Source organism: Protopterus annectens, chromosome 9.part0, assembly GCF_019279795.1.
Source record: "Protopterus annectens isolate FY-2018-M chromosome 9.part0, PAN1.0, whole genome shotgun sequence".
NCBI lineage: Eukaryota > Metazoa > Chordata > Ceratodontiformes > Protopteridae > Protopterus > Protopterus annectens.
In genome coordinates, this window is record NC_056743.1 from 296,775,979 (window position 1) to 296,803,507 (window position 27,529).

General features: G+C 36.1%; 1 protein-coding gene across 1 annotated transcript in view; it reads right to left on the minus strand.

Moving 5' to 3' along the window:
• Positions 1 to 27,529, minus strand: part of KCNC1 (potassium voltage-gated channel subfamily C member 1) — a 796,343-nt gene that overhangs the window by 684,282 nt on the left and 84,532 nt on the right. The window lies entirely within an intron of this gene.

Below are 27,529 nucleotides of genomic sequence, written 5' to 3' on the forward strand. Positions count from 1 at the left end.
CAATAGAGGGCATCCATCAAAGAAGTTGATGAATTTTGTATGAGAAGACTTGCAACAGTCAGGCCTGTGTGTGGAGGAAGACAGCCGAGTGGCACTGAATGCAGCGAGATGGCAATAGCTGACATGACACCCTGATACCATGTAGAAAATTGAAAAAAGGGGTTGATGATGATAATGAATCTAGTAGTTCTGATGCTGTTTGTTTTGTGGATGTACAAAGATTAATCAAAATAGGGTCCAGGGATGCTTTGCATCACCTCAAAGAAGTCCGTATGATACTGAGTAAAGAGACAGGGTTTTCAGCGTAGGACACTGTGTTTACTGTTTACTCCCTGTATTCTTTTTCTAAGGAACCTTTGTGGAAGTTACAGTCGCTGCATGTGTCTGGTCAAGTACATACTGAAGGGGGCATTATACTCTCTAATGGGCCTGAAGAGGGACAAGAACATGGTATGATGACTTCTCTGAATCTAGATGCTATGCCCTTGCTTATAAGTTGAACAACATAGAAGGATTGTCTTCCTGCCTTGGACACAGGTAGGTCGAAGGCTAGGTTACTACTATCTACATGGCACCCCAGATCCATGACTTGTGGATCAGCTTTTAATGGGGTTTTATTGATGACATAGTTACCTGGGGTGGCAGACTTCAAAAGGGTCTATATTAGATCACCGAACGCTTAGGTTAGTGAACGGTGATTAATCGACCCCATGTATGCGAAAGCTTACAAAAACTAGTCAGAATTGCTGTTCCAAAAAAAAAAAAAAAAGAAAACACTATAAAACAAGAAATTAAATATTTAATATTTAATTTAATATTTAATACTTAAATATACCAACTCCGAGACTGCACTACAGTGCCGAAAACAGCAAATTACCGAAGCGGCCAAGCAAATTCTTTCCCAGGGAAAGAATTCGCTTACATGCCGCTTCGATATTTTGCCATTTCGGCATTTACAGCTCGACCAAGATGCATTTGCTAACCTGCATCTTCGGTCAGCTAATAGGAACCCTCCCAAAAGGTAGTATAATGCATTTCTTGGTATTGAGTTTTAAACCATGGCTTTGGCACCAAGCATTTATTTGTATTAGACCTTCCTGGAGGGTGTTCTCATCTTGGGGGAAATGTAATGACTGCTCCCAGTTTGCAATCATCGGTGAACTTGATTAGCCAGAGATCTCTTACATTGGCTTTGACATCTGAGAATTAGATGCCAAAAAGTAGTGGACCCAGCACGGAGCCCTTGAGGGGAGTCCACTGGTGACCAGCCTTATTGTGGAAGTGGCCTCACCAATTCTAACCTCCTGAGTCCTATCATTGAGCCAGCTAGATATCCAGCATGATATAAAGGGGTTAATAGCTAGTTCTGTACATTTGCTGACAATGCCTGGGTGTGGGGTATTGTATCAAATGCCTTAGCCAGATCTAAATAGGCAGTATGCACAATTATCCCCCCATCCATTGCATTAGTGAGCTTTTCAAAGAAGTCCACCAGATTTAGTAAGCATGACTTTCCTCTGACAAAGCCAGACTGGGATGAATATATTGTCTGGAGGACTCCTATGTCCTTTTTGATAACTTCCATAATAATTCTTTCCATGGTTTTGCAAATAAGACTAGTCATCATCTGGGCTCCACTTAAAACTATTCCCCTTGATGAAGCAGTAGACAGATTTAATACAATATATCTAAATTTGCTGATAGAAAAAGCACCATTAAGAAATAAAAGAGTGAAAAACAAACCATCTCCTTAGTTAACAGCTCAAGCAACTTATTGATAAATCCTGGAATGTATAGCTCCAGACCACGTCTCAAACATCCCTAAACATTATAAGCAAATAAGAAACCATAGCAAACAATGGATAAAACAGGACAAAAAAGGTTATTATTGCAAAACTAAAAATTCATCATCAAAAAAAAAAAAACCTTCTAGAAATCAGTAAATACAGTACTCAATCCTGGAAAATCAGCTGAACCAAGCCCATCCCAACCAATAACTCCCAAAGCACTGATTCACAGTTTAACTCACATTTTATAAATTTATTAACCTCCCTCCTACAAAACTACTACAGATACACCTATTCCACTCCAGTACTTGAAGTCACAACAGATCTTCACATTCACTCCAGTGCAACATCTACAGGTACAAAATATCTTAATACCCTTAAGACAACAGCCACTGCCCTTGACCAACTTCCATCTGAATACCTCAGACTCCCTACAGATAGGTTTGCATATCCTATCTCAATTCTAATAAACTGCTCTATCCAAGAAATTTTGTCTTTTTGGCTTTTCCTGGTTAGGGGTCACCACAGTGGACCTCTGGTCCGCTGATGACTGGCAGTCTATTTCTATGGTGCAGTGTTGCCAGCCCAACCTTCAGCGAAGGCACACCCATTCACGCATGTCTTTCGGAGGCCACTCGACCGGGGGGAGGACATGCAGACTCCACACAGAAGGCACTCCAGCCGAGAATCGAGCAGGAGAACCTCTTGCTGTGAGGTAACAATGCTACTGCTGCACCACCACTCTATTCAAGAAAAATCCTATGTAATACCTCTCTATAAACTGAGTATGCAAAGTATAGACCAATCGCCATTCTGTCACCCTTATCTAAAATCTTGGAAATATGTATTCACTCTCAACATACTACATATATTACTTCTCATAACCACCTTTCTCCCTCATATGGTTTCAGACCGAATTAGAACACAAACACCATCCTTCTAAAGTTCACAGATAGAATAAATCACATAGAAATTCAGCTCTATTTCTGGATCTATCCAAGGCATTAGACACAGTAAAAAATCTAATTGCCCTAACTAAAAACCTCCTGCTATATAACACTCTTCACTTAACTGATTTCTCAGTTATCTCATTAATAGGTCCTAATCAGTGAAATACAAGATGATTTTTCTTCTTTCCTTCCATCATTCATTGGAGTCCAACAAGGCTCTATTCTAGGACCACTGCTGTTTAACTTAATTATCAATGATGTAAATATAGCAGTCAAAGAGGCCACCATAGTACAATATGCAAATGACTCCACTCTAATATGTGCTGCTAGGATACTACCCATGCTGCAAACACTCACCCTGAAATTCTTCTCCTGCATAGAAGCTTGGCTCAACAACTCATAACCCCTCCTGAATCAAAAAAAAAAAAAAAAACTAAACTTCTACTGTTCTCTCCCAACTCTCTCTCTCCTTCAGAAAACTACCTTTAATATACTTTCATCCAACAAGATCAATATAGAACTGATATCCAACAGCATACCACTAGATGTGATTATAGATAACCAATCTCCACCTTCTGCAAGCCTTAAAGAAGACTCATCAAAAGCTAGGCTGCATCTATAGAGTGAAACACTATCTTACTGACTCTGCTATACAAAACATAGCCACTTTTTTGTATTCCACACCTTATTATATGCCACACTTATTTTAACCAATCTCAACTCCTCTCTATCAGCCACTCTAGAACAATGCTACAATAAAGCAGCCAAATTCAGAACCAACAGTGTAGATCACATCACCGCATCTCTCTAAAACAGCTAAATTAAATAATTCTCTGTTGCACTCACAGTTAATTACAACCTTTTACTGCACAACTGTGAAAAATTCCCATAGCTTTGCTCCATTATTTCGCCTTACACTAATAAGAGACCTCTAAGCTCCACTGACCAGTCATTACTCGTCAAAGTAATAACTAATAATGTATGATACTCATTGCATGAAAACTGCATTATTAATAGCTGGAATACCATCCCACTCTACATAAAACAGTCTGCAACATGGAAGACTTTAATTGCCAACTGAAGCAACACCTGATAGATAAACGGCTCTGCATCTGCACTACTCCTGGTTAAACTGGTACTAATATATCTATATGAATCTGTGAGACAACTCTCTGTTTCACAAAACCTAATATACCATTATCACAGCTATACCCTCAACTATCATCTCATCTCCGTTATCTTCCTTGTGCCTTCTCCTCCCTTTCCTTTCTTTGGGCTGCTCTATCTTAAAAAAATATATATATATATATATATATTCATATACATCCCATGTAACTGTTGTGTCTAATCAAAACTGTTTGGAAATGCTGCAACTGATGTCAAAGATGTCTGAATGGAACAATTACTCATTAGTGAAAGTGACTGTAAATGATGAAATAATGCAAATGATGTCCATGATGTCTGTATAATAGAGCTTTTCTCGCCAGGCCTCTGCTGAAGAAGAGCACTGCTCGTTCATACATTCATGGTAAACAAATATTAACAATAAGTTAGTAAATAAATAAATACATACATACATACATAAATGCATAAATAAACAAATAATAAGTGACAAATCTACTGTAGAATTTGCAACATGAGGAAGAGCCTATCAGTTGTTTCAGTACGATATGAACTCCAGAAGAAATGAGAGATGCTGTGACTAAAATTATTGCTGTTTCAGTTTCTCAGAATGCACTTCCTACCATCTGATCCATCTCTTAATGTACAGATTTTGCCCCCCCACCTGTGATGTTGTGTGGCATGTTTCTTTGTTATATTGCAGTTTGTTAGGTAGACAGCTGATCGGTACAACCATCTTGTGTCCACCTTGGGCAGACACTGTATCTAAATGAATCAGCTTGTACCCAGTGCACAAAATGGCTAATGGTGGTGGTAACTGGCTGTGGTGATTACTTGAGAACAATGTCCATCCCTGGCTCATTTAATTGACTTTGTTGCATTAGCAGATTAAACAGTAGTAGAATGGATAAAATGCTGGCTAGATGATAAGGTTAAGGAGTAAGTACTACCTTGGTAATTTTCACTGCTTTGAATTTTGATAAATACCACCTCATAAATTAAAGAAGGAAGTGTTTATCATAGAAATTCTACATGACATAATACACCACAAAACCATTTTTCTAAGGGGTCAAGCCCAACCCCCTTTACCCCACACACCTCCTTAATTATATATACCAAGTACACAGTCAAACATCCATGGAAAAAGAAAAAGCACAATGCACAGTGAATCAGTACTGGTGCATAAACACAAACATCTATATAGCTGGTGTGCAACATGACAGGGGCACTGCCAATCTACATATAATCTATACTCACTTCCATAGCAAATCATATTCACATAAATTATACCATACGATAATGCAGATACACTTCTACATTTTTCTGTAATTTGCGATTCAATGAAATGAGTATTCAGTCAAAATGGAATTTAGTCAGTCAAGTTAAATTTCATTCAAAGTGCATTTCAGTAAGTTTTTTTCAGCCATGTGAGTTTCAGTCAGCTGTGCTTCAGTGACCTGATAATCACCCTAGTAAGGAGGTTATATCCAGCTCCAAATGTCTGTTAATTAACGTGCTTTAGGACATGACCAAATCACTTTAATTGAAAATAATTAAAATGTATGTACATAAGACTATGACGTATCATATACAGAGGAACTCTATGTACAGTTGGATATGAACTGTTAGAAATGCAATTGGTGTGCATATAATTTAGCAAAAAAAAAAAAAAGGGTGGTATATCTCTAGCTCTTCCAGAAGATCTTCCTGGCTTTACCATAATATTTTAATGTTATTAATTCCATAAAATGTAGTCAGCTTTAACCAAAGTTAAGACATTTCCTAGTTAGCCTAATCAGGTGGGTGTGAAAATCACAAGTACAAGATTGCTTTACAATGCAAAATTAATGTTGTCTGTGGAGAATTAGTACTGCAAAGATCTGAAACCTTTCCATGACAATCTACTTTTATATCATCTGTTATATTTTAACACTTTTAGAATATTTATGTTTGAATAACTTCAAGATCAGTGTTTCACACAGCTGGAATATGTGCATGCAGCTGGATATTGAAAAAACAAATGTGACTTATTCTTTTATGAGTGATGCCTGCTAAATTACCTAAGATCTAAGCAACAGCAGAATAGCAGCTAGTCAACATAGTAAACAAGCTATAAACCAATTTGCTCTTCATGTTATAACTTACAGTTTGGGGGTGAATGACTGGCCCCAAAAGGTATTGGATCAGTTGGACAGGAAGCCAACAAAAATGCTTTACTCTTATCAGATGATATATAAAATAAGTGTATAATAATATTATATATTCTTCATTCTGAAGGACGTATGGGCCACCTCAAAAGTGATTATATGTAGAGATCTGCAGTCAATGGACTGCATGCTTATCTGCTGATTTCACCAGACCCAAACATAGTGAACATTTGAAAACATGAAGAGAACGAATCTAAGATGACTTCCCTGCTTAGTTTAGCAGAAGCATATCGGTGCGGTCAAGTGGGAATGGAAAACAAATCAGGACTAGACAAAAATCAGGCAGCAAATGAATCTGCTAAAAAACAAACAAAAGAACATAAGGAGAAGGATCAGATGAGAAGGTAAGAAATATGGAAAAGGCGTAAATATAGTTCTAAGTACAGAAAACTCCTGGAACAACCTCATATCAATCAAGATTTGATACAGGAATGGTTAAGGAGACGTGAATTTACACCAAAAAATGAAAGGTTAATATCAGTGTCCCAGGTTAGTGCACTACATACATGTTGGTTTACAAAGTCCATTGAACATGTAGGAGAAACAGATGAATGTGGGTTCTGTAAAACAGTACTGGAAACAGTTGCACATCTTGTTGTTGGCTGTGATATACTAATGGCAGAGGGCCTGTATACTGAAAGCCATAATAATGTGGCAAGACTATTGCACTGGGGATTGTACAAACATTACAATATTGAAGTAGCTGAGAAACACTGGAAACATGAGCCACAAAGCATTGTACAGCATGATGAAGTTTATATCATATGGAATTACATATTACCAACAGTTCAAAAATAGATGGGAGAAAACCAGATATATTAGTCCATGAAAAGAAGACAAAAGTAGCATTGATAATTGAAATTGCTACACCCAGTGATTACAGCGTCATACGTACACAGAGACACAAAGCTATAAAATACCAGGATTTTCAGGTCGAAATGAGGGCATTGTGAAAGAAGAAAACCCAGACAGTTCCAATAGTAGTAGGAGCAAGCAATGGGTCTCGTAAAAAGGAATTTGCAGTCTTATTTAGATATGCTACCAATACATGTAACTCCTTAAGAATTGCAGAAATAGTTAGTTTTAGGCATGTTGTGGGTGCTGAGAAGAGCACTTTTGGCTAACATTAAAGAATGAAACAATACTAATTTCACAAACTTTAATCATACTTTGATTTAGGAATGGGGTCCATTCTTGTGATGGTATTAGAAACCCAAATGACTTGGGGAAATTAAACAGTAAAATGCTATCCGTGTATAATGCTAAATATGACATACTGCTGCATGGAATAAATTCATGAAAACATTTTATTTTAAGCTATACTTGCTAGTAAATGTTTATACAAAATATCTAAAATGATGTTAGTATATTAAAACAGTTTATTTGTAATTTCCTGCTTTATGAGACCTATGGAGGTGCATAATAATATAGATTTAGTCAAGTTAAGCCGAAACAATTATGCCTTATGAACAGGGACTCCTATTTTCAATTTTCCATTTTTTTTCTGAGAAAAATGCCATTAAATCTAAAATGTTGAATTTATTAGTATTAGAAAACAAGACAGGATTGTCATGGCTATGGAATATTAGGTTTCAGTTCAACCTGTATTTCCTCTCAAATTAAATTCTTGCAACATTGTCTACTTGCTTTATTCATTATTCCATATGTAGTAATTAGGGGAGCACTGTACATTTACAATAAAATCACAGTAGTGACCAGAAATTACATTGAAAAAGCACAGATATAATACCTGGATTTTGTCTCATGGCAATGTATTTTTTTCTTGAAAACTATAAATCATTGTCTCTGTAATATATTCTGAAAGCTCGCTTGCTTATAGCTTTCACAACAATCATTCACTGCAGGTAAAATGTTGCTAAAAGAGTTGGCAGAAGTGTAATGCACTAATGCCCAGCAAACCTACGATTTATTGCTTGCATTCAAACACTTCTACCCACTGCTCTGTTAATCAGTCTGAGTGACTGCTTGCTTATTTTCCTGCATCTGCAGATTATCAAGAGGATCACTGTAACTTGCCTTTAGCATGATAATAAATTCAACATCACACAACAGCATGCATTAATGAGCACTGGTGTTACTGCCCCATTCATTACATCCCTGATGGTAGAAGTCCATTGATTGTTGGAAGCAGACTGACCACAGCTGTGTGAAACACATCCAGGCATGTTATGATTACTTGAATGATACCGAGCTTTAACAACAAACTTGCTCAAAACATCATACATGATATTGATATGAAAAGGCACACTGTCCCATTCTCTAAAATGACATCTTAGAAAATCAATCAATAATAAAAAAAAAGTAGTGGCATGTTTTTCATATAAAATACATACCTGACAAAACTCTGCTGACATAAGATGTATGTCTGCATGTTGCATGTACATTGCAAAGACTTGTAATGTTAACATTAACATTCTATTGTGGAGTTCAATGAAGCACAACAAAACCCAATATATATATTTTTAAATAAACCATTAAATATTTCCAACAACCACCATTTGCCCAGGTTAGTGCTGGACTTTTCCCCTCAGTACTTTTATCTGTTCATTCAGGCTTGCTTTGTGTTGTATCTCATAGTGCTCGTGGGTAAATGTAGCTCCATCTACAGATGTTTCAGAATTACTGATTTATTGTACTAGATATAAGTATTAATGCATAATGAAAAAATTAATTCTCAGAAACCAAGATGGTTGATTGAGTTTTCACTTTCTATTTAAGAGTTTAAGAATGTCATGTTATAGTTTCATTTATTAGGGTAATAAAAGGGCATATTTAATCCTCAAATATTAGTACAGACCTTATCAGTGTATTACAGCTTGCTTATTTATTTTTATGTAGGTCTCCCATCTTGCCATTACTATTTCAGAACATGCAACTTTCATCTGATATGTAGGAAAAAGAAAGCTTCAGAATGACAACTGTCTGTAATCTGAAAAGGGCCTGATATCTCAGATGCAAGGTTATTAAACTACACATTTGAGACATACAACTGTATATTTTCTGTTTAAAGACCAACCAATTAAACAACTACATCATCAAAAAGCTTGTTTGTTTCCACTTCATCAACTCACCCACTTAAAAGACAACACAATATTTTTTTTTCTGAAATCAGCTCTAATTGGCTGCAGTACTGCAATATACTAACATTTATATTGAAGACTTGTACTGCAATACCAGCAAATGATGTTGGATACCTTTCTGTACTCTTGCTCCTGTAGTTTATTATTAGAGTTTTCATTTTAAGCTGCTTTTAAAATATTGGCAAACCTACCAATCCATCAAGTAGTCGGATATATCTCTGAAGGGCAAAACATGACAGCTTGTTATATAGACCATCCATAGCAGAAAATGCATTTCCTTATGAACGACCTTTGCAAACCAAAACATAATAAATAAGACTGAAATAATGGAAATTTGTATACCTAGAGAACAATCAAAGCATGTTCTACTTCCTTTCCTTTCTAATATAAAAACAAACAGGCATTTAAGTTAATTTTAGCCTTAAAAGGGTAATTCTTCAACCTGATATATATATTTCATATCTGCACACACAAAAACAGCCACAAAGAAACTGAAGGTCTTGAGTATCTTTGCAGGGGATAAAAATCCATCTGTGTATAGTTACAGCAGTAACAAAAGACAATAGTAACACCAAGTTTGTAACTTTCAGTCAGCATCTACTGCAACAAACTCATATCTATGAAAAATGCAGTCAGTAGTTTTGTCGATTAGTATAACAAGCGGTAAATGTTTTTATTCTGAAAAACATAATAGTAATACATTCTCATATCACAGCCTGCCTAAATATATACATCCATCACATAATTAAACAATTTACTCTAATCACATCACAATTTAATTAATTTATAAAATAAATAAAACATTTCCAGTTAACTTCATTGTTCAACCCTTTAGGTGACATAGTGTCAAATTTTAAAATATAAGTTCATTCTTTTACCAATAGTTTATTTTTTAAGATCACTTTCATCATTATACACTTTAATTTGTTCTAGAACAGTGCCTTTAAGACCATCACTATTGCCTGCATGTCTCATATTAAAATGGTATGCTATAGCACTTTCATTTTTATTTCTGGCTATATCTCTAACATGTTCTAACAATCTGGTCTTAAACGATATTTTAGTTTCACCTATATAGTATTTTTTACAAGGACATCTGAGGGCATGTACAATGCCCTCAGAATGATAACAAAAACTGTCCTTTACTTCAAAAGTGTGCCCATTAATCTGCTTGGAGCTATGAAAAATAAAGCTATATGCTTTACATTTACCACAAGCCCTTGTGCCCAAACTATTTAAACCTCTCTGTATATTCTGCACAGGAAATTTTATTTTTGATATAACCAATAAATCTTTTAAATTTCTCTCTCTTCTGTAAGACATCACAGGGACCCCCAATTTTTCCACAAACATGTCACACAAACTCTCAAAATATGTCCAATGGCCAACCAGCTTTTTTTTAAGTATAATGCTAAAACTACTATATGTTGTAGTAAAATACATATCATTTTTTTTGTCCAATCACTTTTTTTGAACATAATTTTCCTCCTGTTTTCCCATTGTGTTACAAATATATTCTTTTAAGAATTTTTTCCAACAACCTTTCAACATTTCTTGATCAAAACCTCTACTTTTAAACATATTTATAGTATTCTTCATTTCCCTTACATAATAAACTTCATTGTTGCATAATCTATATATACGTACAAATTCTCAAAAAGAAATTAAGCTAATAGTGTGAGGAGAATGGCAGCTTTCAGCCTTTACAAGTTGTACTCCATTTTCAAATTTCCTATGTACTCTAGTGTAAACTTTTGTATTATTGCTGCCATCCAAAATTACATCCAAAAAAGGAACAGTTTTCTTACCTTCAATCCATCAAATGCTAATTCAAATCTATTATTACCCAACATTCTGATAAATCCTTCTATCTCATCTTCACCCCCCTTACCCAAAAAAATCAAATTGTCTATAAATCTATAATATGAAATGACATGTCTATGAAAAAATGTGCTTCTATATACGTACTCCGTTTCAAACAAGCCCATGCTTAGGTTGGTATAAGAGGAGGCAAAAGATTCCCCCATTGCTGTGCCTTTCTTCTATCTAAACAATTCTCCCCCAAAAACAAAATAATTGTTTTTTAGACGAATGTCCAATAATTCTAAAACAAATTCAGTCATTGGACTTTCACCCAGAAAGAATTTGACTGCTTCCAACCCAAACTGATGACTAATATTTGTATAAAGGCTTGTAACATCTAGTGTTATCCAGTTCATGTCTTAGTCCCATTATATTGTTTGAATTTTATTGAGAAAGTCAAATACATCCTGTATATAAGCAGGCAACAACTGTACTTTCTGTAATAAATAAAAATGCAAAAACTGACCTATTTTGTATAAGAAATATTCCCTCCTGGACACAGTGGGATACCCAGGGGGATTAATCAATGATTTGTGGATTTTTGGGAGACATCAAAAATGTGCCATTTTACATCCTGATACCCCAAACTTATTCTTTACATCTTTACTAGAAAAGTAACCTAGTCTCCCACCTTTTTCTATAAGATCCACATATTTTTCCATCGCTTCAGTATACGTAGCCATCTTTACTTTTTCATATGCATTATTATCATTCAAATGCTTATTACACATATTAATATACTGATCCACGTTCATAACAACCAACTTGTTGCCTTTGTCGGCAGGTTTAAAATAATATCCTGCCAACTACTTAATGATTTAAGCATTTTTCACTCTTCTTTAGTTAAGTTGAATTCATTATTTGTAAATAAATTCATTAAACTCTTTTTCTAGTGCAAATTGTACCACAGTATAAAAATGTTGAATTCCTTCACGCAAAAACGGAGGAAGGAAACTTTTACATAATACCTTACTAGTATCTAACAATGTATATGCATTCACTTCCATATCTGAAAGACATGAGTAAAAGCTTTCATTCTGTGAGTCATTAGAACACATGTTGTGATTCAAAACTGATTCAACAGTAAAATCCGTATTTTCAAAAAAATGTTTAAGATGTAACTTTCTAATGAATCTAAACAAATCAATCTTGATTTCATGCAGTCTAGGTATTACTGTTGGCACAAATTTAAGCCCAAAGTTTAATACAGCATATTCAACATTATTAAAAATATAGCCTGACAAATTAACCACATAACTTTCACAGTCATTTGTAGATGGCACATCACCATTTACCTTTTTTTAACAGGTTTTTGTTGCTGCCCATTCTTAGTTCAATCATAGTATACTTCTCTTGGATGTTTAGCTCCCTGGGGACCTCCTTTTGGGCCATGTTGATTACTCCAAAATGTCCGCTCAAATTGTTCTCTTTGTTGTTCATTCGGGAGGTGAGGATAGTCCTCATTTTGTTCAGAACCCATTTCTCCTGATGAGCTGGCATCATCCGAGTTGGAAAATGAAGTATTTGACTGCCAATCAAATTCTTGTTCACCCTCCTGGAAGTGAACACGCTTTACAGTTTTCTTGCGTTCAGCTCTAGACAAAAAATCTCTTCCCCTGTAATAATCTCGAAGGTCACGGATTAATTTCCACTTGTTTCTATTTATGATACTTTCCTCAGAAGTCTTAAGTTTATTATTAATATCACCCAAAAACTTGTTGAGAATATCAAGGCTTACATATGAGTTCAGAGAAGAACAGGTTTCTTTAATTTGTTCCCTCAACTCATTTTGTTTTAACCTGTCTCTTTCCACTAGTATACTGATCCATTCCATAGTGCATTTTTTTGTGGCAACCACCCACCGTGATGGAACGCTTTATCAGCTCTGTTCTGTAAATCAATTGGCAAGGAAGGATCCTTGAACAAAGCTCAAAACCAACAAATGCAAAATACAAATTGAAGAAAAACACACAAAGTCACAGGTTAATTTTGTAAGCGCTTTCGTTTACTCAGCATAGGCAAACTTCATCAGACAATGCAATTTCAATAATAACCTCCTTATATACGGACTCTTAACATCACCATAGTGATTAAACAGACAGGACATCTAAAAAGACAGTACATAACAAATATATATATATATATATATATATATATATATATAGATATAAATAGTAATAAAACGCATATGTATATATTTTAGTACTAGAAAAGGTACCTATTAATAAGCATTCATAAATAAACTCATTTTTAAAATACTACCGATGGAAGTGGAATCATTTAATCCAGGGAAAGCCATGACATTCAATTTTAGCTGCCACATTAATTCCTTTTCATCCAATTTAAATGAAAAAGGCCCACCCCTGACATTTTCATGTGTCTTATCGATAACGGTGAATTCAAATCTATGATTAGGATGGGTATTAATGTGTTTAGCCAAGGCATTGTTTAAATTAGACTTCTCTATCACATATAGGAAGGATCCTTGTATGCTTGCAAACCGCAAAGGGACGCATCTAATTCAATGTATCTCTGCAAACTCTGGATATTTAAAAACACAGCCGTTTTTTTAAACAACAGCTTTTCAAGCTCGTCACACAAGGTTTTATTTTCAGTAGATAGTGTAAATGTAATTTTACAGCCAACAGCCGAAAACAGGTTACTACATCTTTTATTCCGATCTTCCTCAAGTTTTCTCCACACATATGGCACATTAGATATATCATTTGTAACAGTCACAGTACCTTGTCCATTGAGTATATTAGAAACACTGCCAGATATATTGCGATGCTCACCCAGTTGGAAAAAAGCTTCAGACATATTAATGGGCACACTTTTGAAGTAAAGGACAGTTTTTGTTGTCATTCTGAGGGCATTGTATATGCCCTCAGATGTCCTTGTAAAAAATACTATATAGGTGAAACTAAAAGATCTTTTAAGACCAGATTGTTAGAACATGTTAGAGATATAGCCAGAAATAAAAAGGAAAGTGCTATAGCATACCATTTTAATATGAGACATGCAGGCAATAGTGATGGTCTTAAAGGCACTATTTTAGAACAAATTAAAATGTATAATGGTGAAACTGATCTTAAAAATAAACTATTGGTAAAAGAATCAACTTATATTTTAAAATTTGACACTGTGTCACCTAAAGGGTTGAACAATGAAGTTAACTGGAGATGTTTTATTTAATTTTATAAATTAATTAAATTGCGATGTGATTAGAGTAAATTGTTTAATTAGTCAAAGTCAAAGCAAACTTTATTGTCATACAGATCAACACAGAGGAGAAAGTGCATGTCACTGCACGAAATTTTGATACTTGGGCTCGTACCATAAGAATTATAGTTTACAGAAGGAAGATTAATAATAATTAAAAAATACTGAAATAGAAATCAGAAATAAGATACTAAAAATAAACACAATAAAGTGTAAAGTGAGCTACGTAGATAATGAAATACTGCACATAAATAATGTTTGTTTACCCATTTAGCAGATTAGGCTATGGGCTTGTTGTTTAGCACTCTGACAGCACGTGGGAAGAGGCTGTTATGGAATCTGGATGTCCTGCATCTAATGCTTCTGTAGCGCTTCCTTTTGGCAGGAGTTTGAACAGTCCATAGGCCGGATGATGTATATCCCTCAGTAGTTTTCGGACTCTGCCACAGCATCTGTTTAAATATATGTCCCATAGGGACTGAAGGTTGGAGCCAATGATTTTTGTCATAATTCATAATTTTTATTGTGATATTATATATTCAAATGATATAGTTACATCAGTGTTTAATACACATTTAAGAAATATTTATTTAAGATGTTCTAAGAGTTCATATGTACTATATATAGTTTTCAGTAATTTCTTATGGTATGTCTTTAAATTTTATTCATTGCCATCAATTATGTATGTAAATTAATTTGTGATTGAATAGTATTTAAACAGGTGTATGGATGGTGAAGTTGTTTCTGAGGAAGTTCACAGAAGATTAAAGTGAATGAAAGCACTAAAACAACTTGTGGAGTCTCATAATTTGCTGCTGGGTCTAAGCTGACTTCGTTTTTTCAGAGTTACTTGGTTGCAGTGTTTTTCTGTTCTTTGGAGTTTTTTGTACGTTTTCAGCTTTTCACCTTTGGCTAGAATTATGTCACAAGACCCTTTGATGGATTTATCAACCCATCCAGTTCCAGAAGGATTTATGCACTTTTCTGAACAGCTTACAAGTGTCATTACTACAGCAATTCAAAAGGGTATCGAAAATGCTTCCAAACCAGGTACTTTTTCCATTGGTGAGGGAAGTCAAAACGGGAACACCCGTAGTCGTGGTTATTTGGCCAGCACACAGGATAACGGAAGTGCCAGCAAGTCGCAAGACGTTCCTTTCGTGGGTCCGAGTAGTGTGGTGGAATATATCGCAAAAGATGTAGAAAACCCTTTTGAAAATATCCAGGACATTGAAATTGCTGACGAAGTAAGTAACACGGTGGATTCTGACTTTCAGAATCAAAAAAACTGTAAACAAAGTATCTATGAGCTTGAAAGACTAACTTTTAAACATGTTAATCTAGATTTGGAAATCTGCTATCTTGCTGAGTGTGTCAAGCGCAAGTGTGTCCCACAAGGTCTTCACTACAGTAAATTTCCAAACTGTGTAGTGTTTGGGGACAGTTTATACGAAGAACTGACTGGTTTATTTAACGACTTTGGATTAAAATTGATGACGGCTTTGATTAATCATTACACAAAGCAGCTGCAAGTCTTAAAACAACAAATGACTGATTTAGACTCCAAAATTAAGAACTTTGCTTGTTTTTCTACTTTTACGAGCTTGTACTCCAGCATTACTGCTAGAGCAGATCGGCAAAGAGCGACGATCATTTCAAGAAAGCAAAAGAAACTAAAAAGGGACATTACAGCGTATGCAAACAAAAAAGCGTATGTTTTAGGATTACACCCTGATACAGAATATACGCATGACACTAACTGTAAAAACAAGCATATTGTAGATTCAAATGACAAAAGAAATGTGTCTGGCTCCAACAGTAGGTTGAGCAATAATGGTGGGGCAAATAACATCGAAGCCCCTATTTTAGATAATTGTAATAACTGTGATAGTAATGGTCAGGTTGCTAGTGCATCTAACAATGATAGTCACACAGTTTCTAATAATACCACAAATATGGACAATAACTGTGGTGACAGTGGATCCAATGGAGGTCCTTTTTTAGTCGACAAACAGGGGAACAAACGTGGGCCAACTTGGAACAAAGTGGTTCAGAACAAACCCAAGGGAAGGCTGAGAAACAGAAAGAGATGGTAGGGGTAGTTCCCTCAAATTCATATGAAATACAGATACATAACTTGTCAAATATGGAAATTTCTGAGGAGACTACTAGTCTCTTACAGAAAGGTTTGTCTTTCATTCCTTCTAATCATTTCAATAAGACAAAAACCATAATAGATTTTAGATTAACACTTAGGAAATTAAATCTTAAATATATTATGAAAGACATTACAACAACTTCTACACAAGAAGGTCCCAAGAAAGCTAGTACCTTCAATCCACCATTAGTGGGCACACTTCAAGTTTTTCAAAATATATGTGAGGAAGCTATGAGAAATATAAATGTAACTAGCTTCCCTGAGAATTTAAGTGAGCCAGAGTTAACGGCTCTGAAAAACTTAAAAGATAATATGGACATAAGAATTATGAAGGCTGACAAGGGGGGCAAAATAGTAATTATGGAAAATTCACAATATGTAAATTCAATGGAAGCCTTGTTAATGGACAAACATGTCTATCAAGAAGTAGATACTAAGATGATACAAAAAAGTTTTCTAAGATTAGATACTACTTTATTTGACATGTTTAGTCAAGATGAAATAGACTATGCAACATATAGTTTCCTACTAGTTGAATTTCCTAAAATGGGAAACATGTTTGGTATCCCAAAAATACAAAAAAATCTGTTTGATCCCCCTTTTAGGCCAATCATCTCAGCCCCCAAATGTAAGACAGAAAATATCTCTATTTGGTTAGATTACACTTTGAATCCAATAGTACAACGTTCTAAATATTATTTAAAAGATTCTTGGCATCTATTGGAACAGCTTAGAGAATTACAACCTTTGACATCTGAATTTTTTCTTGCTTCATTGGATGTACAATCTTTGTATACTTGTATTGATCATGAATTTGGAATTGAACACTTAAGACAATACTTGGTTGCTAACACAAATTTAAGTAATACTAAGGTTAACACCATTTGTAGTCTTATGGAATGTGTATTACAAAATAACTTTTTCAAATTCAATGACAAGTTCTATAGGCAAGTTTCGGGTGTGGCAATGGGGGCAAGAGTAGCTCCGGCCTATGCAAATCTGACTATGGCACAATGGGAAAATACTTTCCTGGTAAATTCTATTTATAAAGACAAGATCATCTTTTACACCAGATACATAGATGATCTGTTTTTTCTATGGAATGGTACCTTACAGGAATTTCATGACTTTGTTCACTATCTGAACAACACTACAAATTGTCTAATATTCACTGTTGGTGAATTTGGAACTAATATTAATTTTTTGGATTTACATCTAAGTTATGACAATGTACTTAAAAGTTTTTCAAGTTCCATATATAGAAAACCTACATTTGCAAATCAGTATTTGCACAAAAATAGTATACACCCTTACCACATGAAGAAAGGGGTCATAAAGGGCCAATACATTCGTCTAAGCAGGTTGACATCTGACAATGAGATTTTTCTGAGTGAAATAAATAATCTAAGGGGATTTTTTGTCAATAGAGGTTACAAGTTGGCATGGTTAAAAACCATAGAAAGAGAAGTTATATCTCTCCGTGAGACCACAGCAAGGCCTATTTTAACAGTAGGGTCACTGGTTACACAAATAACAACTAAGAACAATAAGGAATTTAGTGGTTCCTTTTTACTACCCATTTCTAATGAAATGTGGCTTATTAAAGACATCATTGTAAATAACTGGAAGATTATCTTGGGTAACCAAGATTTAGTGAACATTTTAGGCATTAAACCAATGTTCACTTTCAAAAAAGTAGTTAACTTAAAAAGTATACTTGAGAAAAAGGAAAATAGATGTACTATAAATAGAACGGGTGTCATACAAACTAAAGGCACCTTTTCTTGCCACTGTTGTAAACAGTGTAGATACATCACAAATTCCTCTTTTGTACATTTCAAGCATTTACGAACAACACATTGGTCAAAACAGTATTTTACATGTCACAGTACTATGGTTGTCTATTTTGCTCAGTGCCAAACATGTTTAAGTTATTATGTGGGTATGACCACAAGAGCCTTGAAAGTCAGAATTAGTGAACACATTTTGGCTATAAAGAAAAAAGACACAAATAATGCATTAGCAAGGCATTCTATCATTTGTAATGAATTTAAAAAGTTTACATTTGCTGTTTTAGATAGTGTAGATAGTGTAACTTTTGGAGGTAATTTCAAACTTTTATTAGAATGTAAAGAGTCCTTTTGGCAGATATTTTTAGGAGCTGACAAATTTCCAGGTCTCAATGAAACTATAAATATGAGATGTTTCCTGGAAATTAATTCATAATTTTTATTGTGATATTATATATTCAAATGATATAGTTACATCAGTGTTTAATACACATTTAAGAAATATTTATTTAAGATGTTCTAAGAGTTCATATGTACTATATATAGTTTTCAGTAATTTTTTATGGTATGTCTTTAAATTTTATTCATTGCCATCAATTATGTATGTAAATTAATTTGTGATTGAATAGTATTTAAAAAGGTGTATGGATGGTGAAGTTGTTTCTGAGGAAGTTCACAGAAGATTAAAGTGAATGAAAGCGCTAAAACAACTTGTGGAGTCTCATAATTTGCTGCTGGGTCTAAGCTGACTTCGTTTTTTCAGAGTTACTTGGTTGCAGTGTTTTTCTGTTCTTTGGAGATTTTTGTGGCTTGTTTAATGATCTTATCCAGTGCTTTCCGATCGGTTTGAGAGCAATTTCCATACCAGACAATTTCTATACCAGACAATGATGTTGTTTGTCAGTACACTCTCAGTTGGTAGGACTTATGGGGGAGGTTAGCTCTATGAAGTCTCCGAAGGAAGTGGAGACATTGTTGGGCTTCCTTTATAAGGTAGGAAGTGTTTGTGGCCCACTTGAGATCTTACGAGATATGTATCCCTATGAATTTGGTGCAATTAACTCTCTCAACTGTAGCACCATTGATGACAATAGGAGTGTGTGGCTTATTTACCTTCCTAAATCGATGATGATTTTCTTGGATTTCCCAACATTTACCACTAAGTTGTTGTCAGTGCACCAATGAACGAGTTGGGTCACCTCCCCCCTGTAGGCTCCCTCATCTTCCTTCTTGATAAGGCCGATTACTGTGGTATCATCTGAAAATTTGATGATTCTGTTTGAATGATGCTTAGCTGTGCAGTCATGTGTTAGAATTGTGAAAAGAAGTGGACTGAGTACACAACCTTGTGGAACCCGGTGTTTAGAGTGATGCTGTTTGAGTGATGTTTTCTAGCTCGAACTATTTGTGGCCTTTCAGTCAGGAAATCGAGGATCCAGTTGCATATGTTGTTTTCTAAGCCTAGATTACTCAGCATAGACAGCAGTTGTTGTGGAATTACTGTATTGAAGGCAGAGCTGAAGTCTATGAACAGCATGCATACATAACAGTCCTTATTTTCCAGGTGGTCCAAGGTGTGATGAAATGTTAAGGCCATGGCATCTGCAGTAGAACAATTTGACCTTTATGCAAATTGAAAAGGATCAAATGTAGCAGGTAGGCAGGATGTTACATGATCCTTGACCATTTTTTTGAAACACTTCATCACTACTGACATAAGTGCAATTGGCCGATAATCATTTAATGATTAATTATGTGACTGATGTATGTATTTAAGCAGGTTTTGATTTAAGAATATTATACTCCTTGAAGGCTTGTTTGATTAAAATTTTGCTGTTGGAAGACTAGCTGGTGGTTTTATTCATATTTTGGATTTTCTTTTGTGTGGTGCAGTTATAATAGCAATACATATTTGTAATTCCTTGTGGTTTCCTAATCTAACATTATGTCACAGAAGAAAAAAATAAAATGCAGCTCTTATACAAGTTTAACTGCACCTACTCAACATCAGAGATAAATGTGCCTAACTATTATCGACAATGGCAATCAGAACAACATAGAAAAAAGTATCTTATCCAGCTGCAGGTGACTATACCTGGGATATCAAACTGACAAACTCAAGCCAATTTTCCCCTATTACAGAAGTAACAGCCACCTGGAGGGGCCATCATACAAGTAGCCATAAGGTGTTTTGTGCCCCTCCTCATATCTCTACCTCCGTAAGCACAGCTAAGACAGGGAAAAGAAGGCAGCTGCCTTGGGTGCAAAATGTTAGGGAGTGTGATCAGCAGTAGCCAATTTCAGTGCAGTCCTAGTATTTGTATGCCAGAATTGTATCTGCGAGTGTTGCAAGCACAAACTGTAGTATCTACTTGCTACACACGTACCAAGCAGTTTTCTACAATTTAAAAATATGTTTTTTTCTGTGTTTAAGTAAGTAAACTGCATTTATTTATTTATTTTATTTTATTTGCTGACTGAGTAAAGCACTTATCTCCATTGTCCTTTTTCAGACTCAGCCCAGGAATGCTGTCTGGTTAAGTAACTTGCTAACAGTTACAGAGTTAGGGGATGGAGGCTGAAGGTAACAAATCCTGAGCAACAGAAAGCAGCTCATTAACAGCTCCTTCATCCTCTGGGCCAAGTGTATAAACTGCAGTATCTGGTTACACAAATGTTTCAAGCATTTAAAAAAATAGATTTTTTTTCTGTGTTGAAACATGTAAACTGTGTAAATTGTAGTATTTGTTTACTACAGATGTAACAAGCAATTTGCTACAGTTTAAAAATCAGAAGAGTTTTTTTTTGGCTCCTCAAGTTAACACTGAGAGAGGGAGCCAAAAGAGCTATACTTCTGCACCCCTCCACTCTTCTGTGTCAGAAGCAGACAGCAGACACAATCTTTCTTCAGCCCAGGTAAATCTGCACCCCCTCCAAACAATGGCATTATGTAATGACATCTTCCTGTCCCTGGGCTGGAAAATACTTGGCACCCACCCTCAATCAGCAACTTTCTATCATTCAGGATTAGAGCAATGGAGGGGGACACTTCTGTTAGCCCTAACATCACTATTGGTGGCAAATGTGAACACTGCATCAGCATAGGCTGCCTACACCCCTACTGCAACAAACCTGCCCTGAGAGCTGTTATCACTGATCTGGGCTGTAGTCCTCTGGTTATGGTCAATGGAACTTCCAGATATCTGTCATCACAGGACATCCTCTCCTTCCTTAAGGTTGTGTAAGACAATTAAAGCCACTCAGTCTGAAACCTCCTCCAACTTGATTTTTCCAGCAGCTGAACTCAGCTATTTCAGATCATTCTAAGGGTTGTATCCCTCTACTCCCTACAACCAAACTATTGTGTAACCTGTCTAATTTTAACAGGCATGTCTTATCATATTAGATGAACTCTACATTTATACCTCACTGTTCTTACCTTATACAGTGTAATACCGTATTGTATAGTCTTAGAACAAGCCATGTGAAGTAAATTAAACAAATACATTGATTTCTTATTAGAAAACTGATAGGGTAGAAATAAGGATTTAAGGGTTTCTACACTCTTCTACTCATAGGCTACCTAGAGGTGAGCTCTTCCTCATCTGTAGTGAAAAGTTGGATGAGGTTCTCCTCGACATATTAAGCCTAAAGCATATTATTGGGAAAGTTAATGCCAGATTAGGAAGTGTAACATTAAAATAAGTATTAGTAACAGGAATGCAATATATACATTATGCAATGAGTTTGGAGATTATAGAACAAACTTCCCAATCAGGTTAAAGTAATCCTTTACTTCTTTGAAAACAAAACGTATACTGATATGAGAAGCAGAAACTATAAATGGAAGGTTATGGCAGTCAAGCTTTGTGAAAGACTTTTGATATTAAGTTTAACAACTAAACCTGTAAAATTATGAACTTATGAGTGAGTGAATCATCTGTGATGTAAGAGTGAGCAAGCAGCAAAGAATCAAAACATTAAAAAATGAGTAAAGTTAAAAGGAAATAATAATGATTTTGTTATAATGCATACTAGCCTGGTTGGACTGTCTCACACTAGTAACACAACTGTCCACCAAATAATGTCCCTTAAAATACATTACAGCTTTTTCTTCCTTGCCTGAAGAAAATGCCCTGAAAATATAAGTGATAAGCAGTAGACTCATCTAAGAATAAAATGTTATTGTCATATTTAACCACATTTTAATTGAATTTTGTTATCAATTCTCAGCAAATATGTTCTGCACAATCAAATAAGTCATGTTTGGTAGACTATGCTCATTATCTCGGATTGCCTGGAGTTTTTTTTTTTTTAATTCATGTGTTTCTACTGTTTCTACACATAAATCACGATGTTCTTTTTCATCTCGCTTACCACTCTAAATAGTTTAGCTGTAACCAGCGCCACATTCTGAAATATAAAACACTGAAATTATGCTGAATGTAGCTCTGCATGCTATCTTACCCAGTGGGTTTACTTAGAAATTAAGGACAAGATGAGTCAGGTGGAAGTGGTGTCTCCGATGGCTTACTTTTATAGTAGTGTGAATAAAAGTCGTCAATATAACCTAGTACTCAGTTGGGATACTTTTTAACTATCATGAATTCATATAGCAACAACCCATGGCTGGGTGTGGGTAATGCTGGATTTACCCACGGTTGGCATGGTTTGGTCACAGGGGCAAAGCTTTTAAAATCTATTCTTGAGCTTTATCATTTGTTATTATAATTTATTGTTACTTTTCTGGTGATTTACAGTGGTTGGCAGTGTATTAAAGGTTATTGGTTTACTTAGCTATGTCTGCTGTCTCTGTTTTGACATTTTTTAAAGCTCAATAAAAGTGGAAAAGTGTAACATATATTGTTGTTGTGTCTTTCGGCTTATCCCGGTTAGGGGTCGCCACAGCGTAACTCCGGTCCGCTAATGTTTGGTAGTGGATTTTTATGTGCCGAGTTACCAGCCCTGATGCACAACCTTCAATGAAGGCACACCCATTCACGCATGCCTCCACACAGAAGACACTCTAACTGAGAATCGAACACGACAACGTCTTGCTGTGAGGCGACAAAGTGTAACATATATTAATAGGAGAAATTCCAGACAACTGGATTTTTTTTCTTTTTGTATATGCTGGATTTTACAACTGGATGGGCTGACCAATCAGCGTGCTCGTTTATGAATACTAATGGCCAGTCATTGCATAATGAATGTGATATAACGGAGTACTTATAATGTATGTTCTTGCACAAAATTCTGTTGATGGTGAAAAGGCATAGCACTACTTCAGGATGTACTTACTGTGTTATGTGTTTATCTTGACAGCAAGACAGAATACCCATTCAGGATGTTTTTGCACCATCATGCAGATGGGCAACAAGTAGGGTAAAGTAAAACTACAAGATCCCATACTTGTTTCTGTATGTTACCTTTCTGTCTTAGCTTAGGTCATTAAAAAGTAGGAATGCATGATTGTTTTTAGAGGAACGGACTACTTTATTATCACTGGAACAACACATTTGTCATGTCTATGGAAGATAAATTCATTGCTAGTTTTACGTGTCTTTACTAACCATGTAGTGATCCCTGTGGTGGTGGTGCTGCGGTAGCATTGTCGCCTCACAGTAAGACGCTGTCCAGTTCGATTCTCAGCTAAAGCATCTTCTGCATGGAGACATGCGTGAATGGGTGCACCTTCATTGAAGGTTGTACGGCAGGCCTGGCAAGCCGGTACGTAAAAATCAACTGCCAATCATTAGCGGACCGGAGTTCCACTGTGGCGACTCCTAACCGGGAAAAACTGAAAGACACAAACAAACTAACCATGTAGTGATGAAAATGTTTTTCTGCAAAGAATTATGAGATTGTCTGTCACATAGTCAAGTTACCAGCACAAGAAAGATAAAAGCAAGAAGATTTCTTTGTTAGCGTTTCCAGATTAATGAACTGCAGGTTTTTTCCATGTTGTGCTTAACTCTGGAAGCAGGCACACAATTTTACAAAGCATAGTATTGTAGAATATAGTGTAAAGCTATAGAAACCAAAAGGTTTATGTAGTTCAGAAGTCAGGGATTGGGGATACCACTGTGACTGAAATCACTGTGGGTGCTATTAAAAAATGCCTAAAGCTGCATGTATCCAGGAGATTAAGCATGTTTTCTTTGGTGGTAAAGCACACATCATATCCCATGCACAGTGCTTTGCTGCCTGCATTCCCTTATTTAAAAAAAATCAACCCCAGTGTTGCTGGATCTTGAAGAAAATATGATTCTTCCATACAACATGACCTCATTCTAATAAAACTTTTTGAACACATACATTATTTGTTTTCATCTCCTTTCCTGCTTCTACATTTTGAGAACAGTTTACTACTTAACTCATTCATACTAGCTAAAAAAAACATTAAGCTTGTACAAGCTGCTTTTTTTAAGTACTTGCATATGTTACAGTACCTTCAAAACTATTGTGAAATAAGTTAGTACAAATACAAGCCAGAGGATTTGTGATATTAAACAAGTATGATTTATGATATTTCTTTATGTAAACATGATTTGATCTGCAGTTGCAGAACAATTTTATATCTGAAAATAATTAAGACATTGCAGAATGAGAAACATAAGCTAAAACATGTTCAAAACATATTACTCTAGTATTTGTTGCAGAACATCTATCAAAAAATAATTCAAGTATAAATCTCATCTTACACTTTCAATAGATAACCAGCAACCAATGAAGTGTTTTTTATTGCCATCTAATTTTAAATACTAATAGGCAATCTTTTTACCTTCAGTCTCAGCACCCTAGTTTTATAAGACATTTAAGTTCACTCGTACACATTTGTGTACACATTCCTACTTGTATCCATTACTCTTAACACTCACATTTGTTATACACATTACAGCACTGAAAAAAACAATTAATTCCCATAACCAACACTTCTACTGCATCCATAACAACAGGCACACTGTAACAAAACAGTTTCTTGAATATAACATGAAACCTATTTGAAACATACATACTAGTCTTTTTTAAATACAAAATATTGAAAACTTAACACAAAATTAACATATCTCAACATCCAGTATTTCATCCTATTCCAAATCATATATAAACTCACCAGCACCCCTTCATTTACTCAAACATACTTCAATGTGGGGACATCCACCCCAACCCAGGACCCACTTACACTCCCACAGCCGCCATTGCCCCATGCAATAAAACTTTTAGTTATGTACTCACCATAACTTCAGATGTTTGGGATCCATCTCGCCTAAATTCTGACTGATGGGTTCGGAGCCGATCCTCGGCTCCAACTCGGCACGCTTATGCCAAAGAGCGAAGTCTCTTATTGGCTGAGCTTACTATATCCCAGGATGCACCACTACCAGTCCCCCAGATCTAGTTTGTCCGCATACATGCACACACGCATGCACTGCTTATATAACATTGACAGATGATACAAGATAAAAAACAGTAGAACCCAAACCGTTCAATCTCTTCTGATCTCCAAGGCAGGGGGAAGGAGGGTGGGTATTAGGAATGTAGGTGAGATGGATCCCAAACATCTGAAGTTATGGTGAGTACATAACTAAAAGATGTTATGTGATCCTATCTCGCCTACATTCTGACTGATGGGACAGCGTCCCTAGCACCTAAATCCTGGGTGGCTCACTGGAAAACACTCCTGAGTACCGTGGAACCAAATGATGCTCGTCCTTTAGATGCCACATCCAATTTATAGTGGGAAATGAAAGTGTGCAGGTTGGACCAAGTAGCCGCAGCACAAATTTCAGAAATAGCGAGCTTGGAATGGAATGCAATAGAGGTAGCCATAGCTCTAGTAGAGTGAGCTTTGACAGATGTTGTAAGTTGCTTATTTGAAGAGGAATAAGCTTGAGTTATGCAATCTCTGATCCATTTGGCAATAGTAGCTTTAGTGATGGTTTGACCCAGTTTATTATCTGAAAAGGACACAAACAATTGATCTGTTTTCCGAATTTGCTGAGTCCTATCTAGACAGAAGCGTAATTGCCTGTGAACATCCAACGATGGAAGGTATATTCCGCTTTGTTTGAAAATTTTGGAAAGAAAACTGGTAGCTCTAAAGATTGTTGGAGACAGAGATTAGAGCAAACTTTTGGGACAAAAGATGGGTTAGGTCTAAGTGATACTCTATCCTTGTGAAAAATCAAGTACGGTGGTTTGATAGATAGGGCTTGAAGTTCTGAAACTCTTCTTGCAGAGGTAATTGCAATTAAGAAGGCAGTTTTCCAAGACAGATATTTCAACTCACATGTAGCAGCTGGTTCAAAGGGGAAGATGTTAAGGCACGGTACCAAATCAAGATCCCACGGAGGCGCAGGATGAAAAACTGGGGTCTTAAAAGCACAGCACCTTTCATGAAAGTTTTACATAATCTGCTGCTCATCAACGGTGGGTCTATGGATTCGTGAAATTTGGAGATAGCTGCTAGTTGGACTTTAATAGTAGAGACTGAAGATCCTTGATTAAACAAGGATGTTAAAAATTTCAAGACCTCTGGTATCGGGCAGTAATAGGGTCTAAGCCTCTGAGTTGAGCCCAGATAGCAAACCTCTTCCACTTACTGTGATACAATTTCTTAGTGGTGGGTTTGTGGGCTGAAGATAAAATGTGAATAACTTCCGGTCCAAGGTGTGATTTCTGACTAAAGTCGGAAGTGGAGGAGCCAAGCTGTTAATTTCAAGGTGTGAAGGGACTGGTGCTGTTGTCCCGACTGATGAACCAGAAGGTCCGGAGTTAGATCCAAGAACCAAGGACCGTCCAGAGTATATTTCTGTAGGTAGGGGAACCATACCTGACGAGGCCAGTACGGAGCAATTAGAATCACTGTGGACCCCAATTGGGAAGCTTTCTGGATGACTTTGGGGAGGAGTGGAATCGGAGGGAAAGCATAAAGCAGTCCTGTTGGCCAAGGTTGGACTAGAGCATCTGTAGCTGCCTCCCCTTGACGCAGGGTCAAGGAAAAGAACCTTTTGCACTTCGTGTTTTGTGATGTTGCAAACAGGTCGCAGCACGGAATCCCCCATCTTTTGAAAATCTGAGCTGCTACTGTCTCGTTCAGAGACCACTCGTGAGGAGAGAGAATAGTCCTGCTCAGTCTGTCTGCCAATACATTGGATTTTCCTGGAATGTGGGTCGCTACCAGGAAGCGCTTGGTAGCCACTGCCCATTCCCACACCCTCATGGCCTCTCTGCAAAGGGGGTAAGATCTGGTCTTTCCTTGTTTGTTTAGATACTAGACCACCGACATGTTGTCTGTGTGGATGGCGATAATGCCTTGAGGGAGA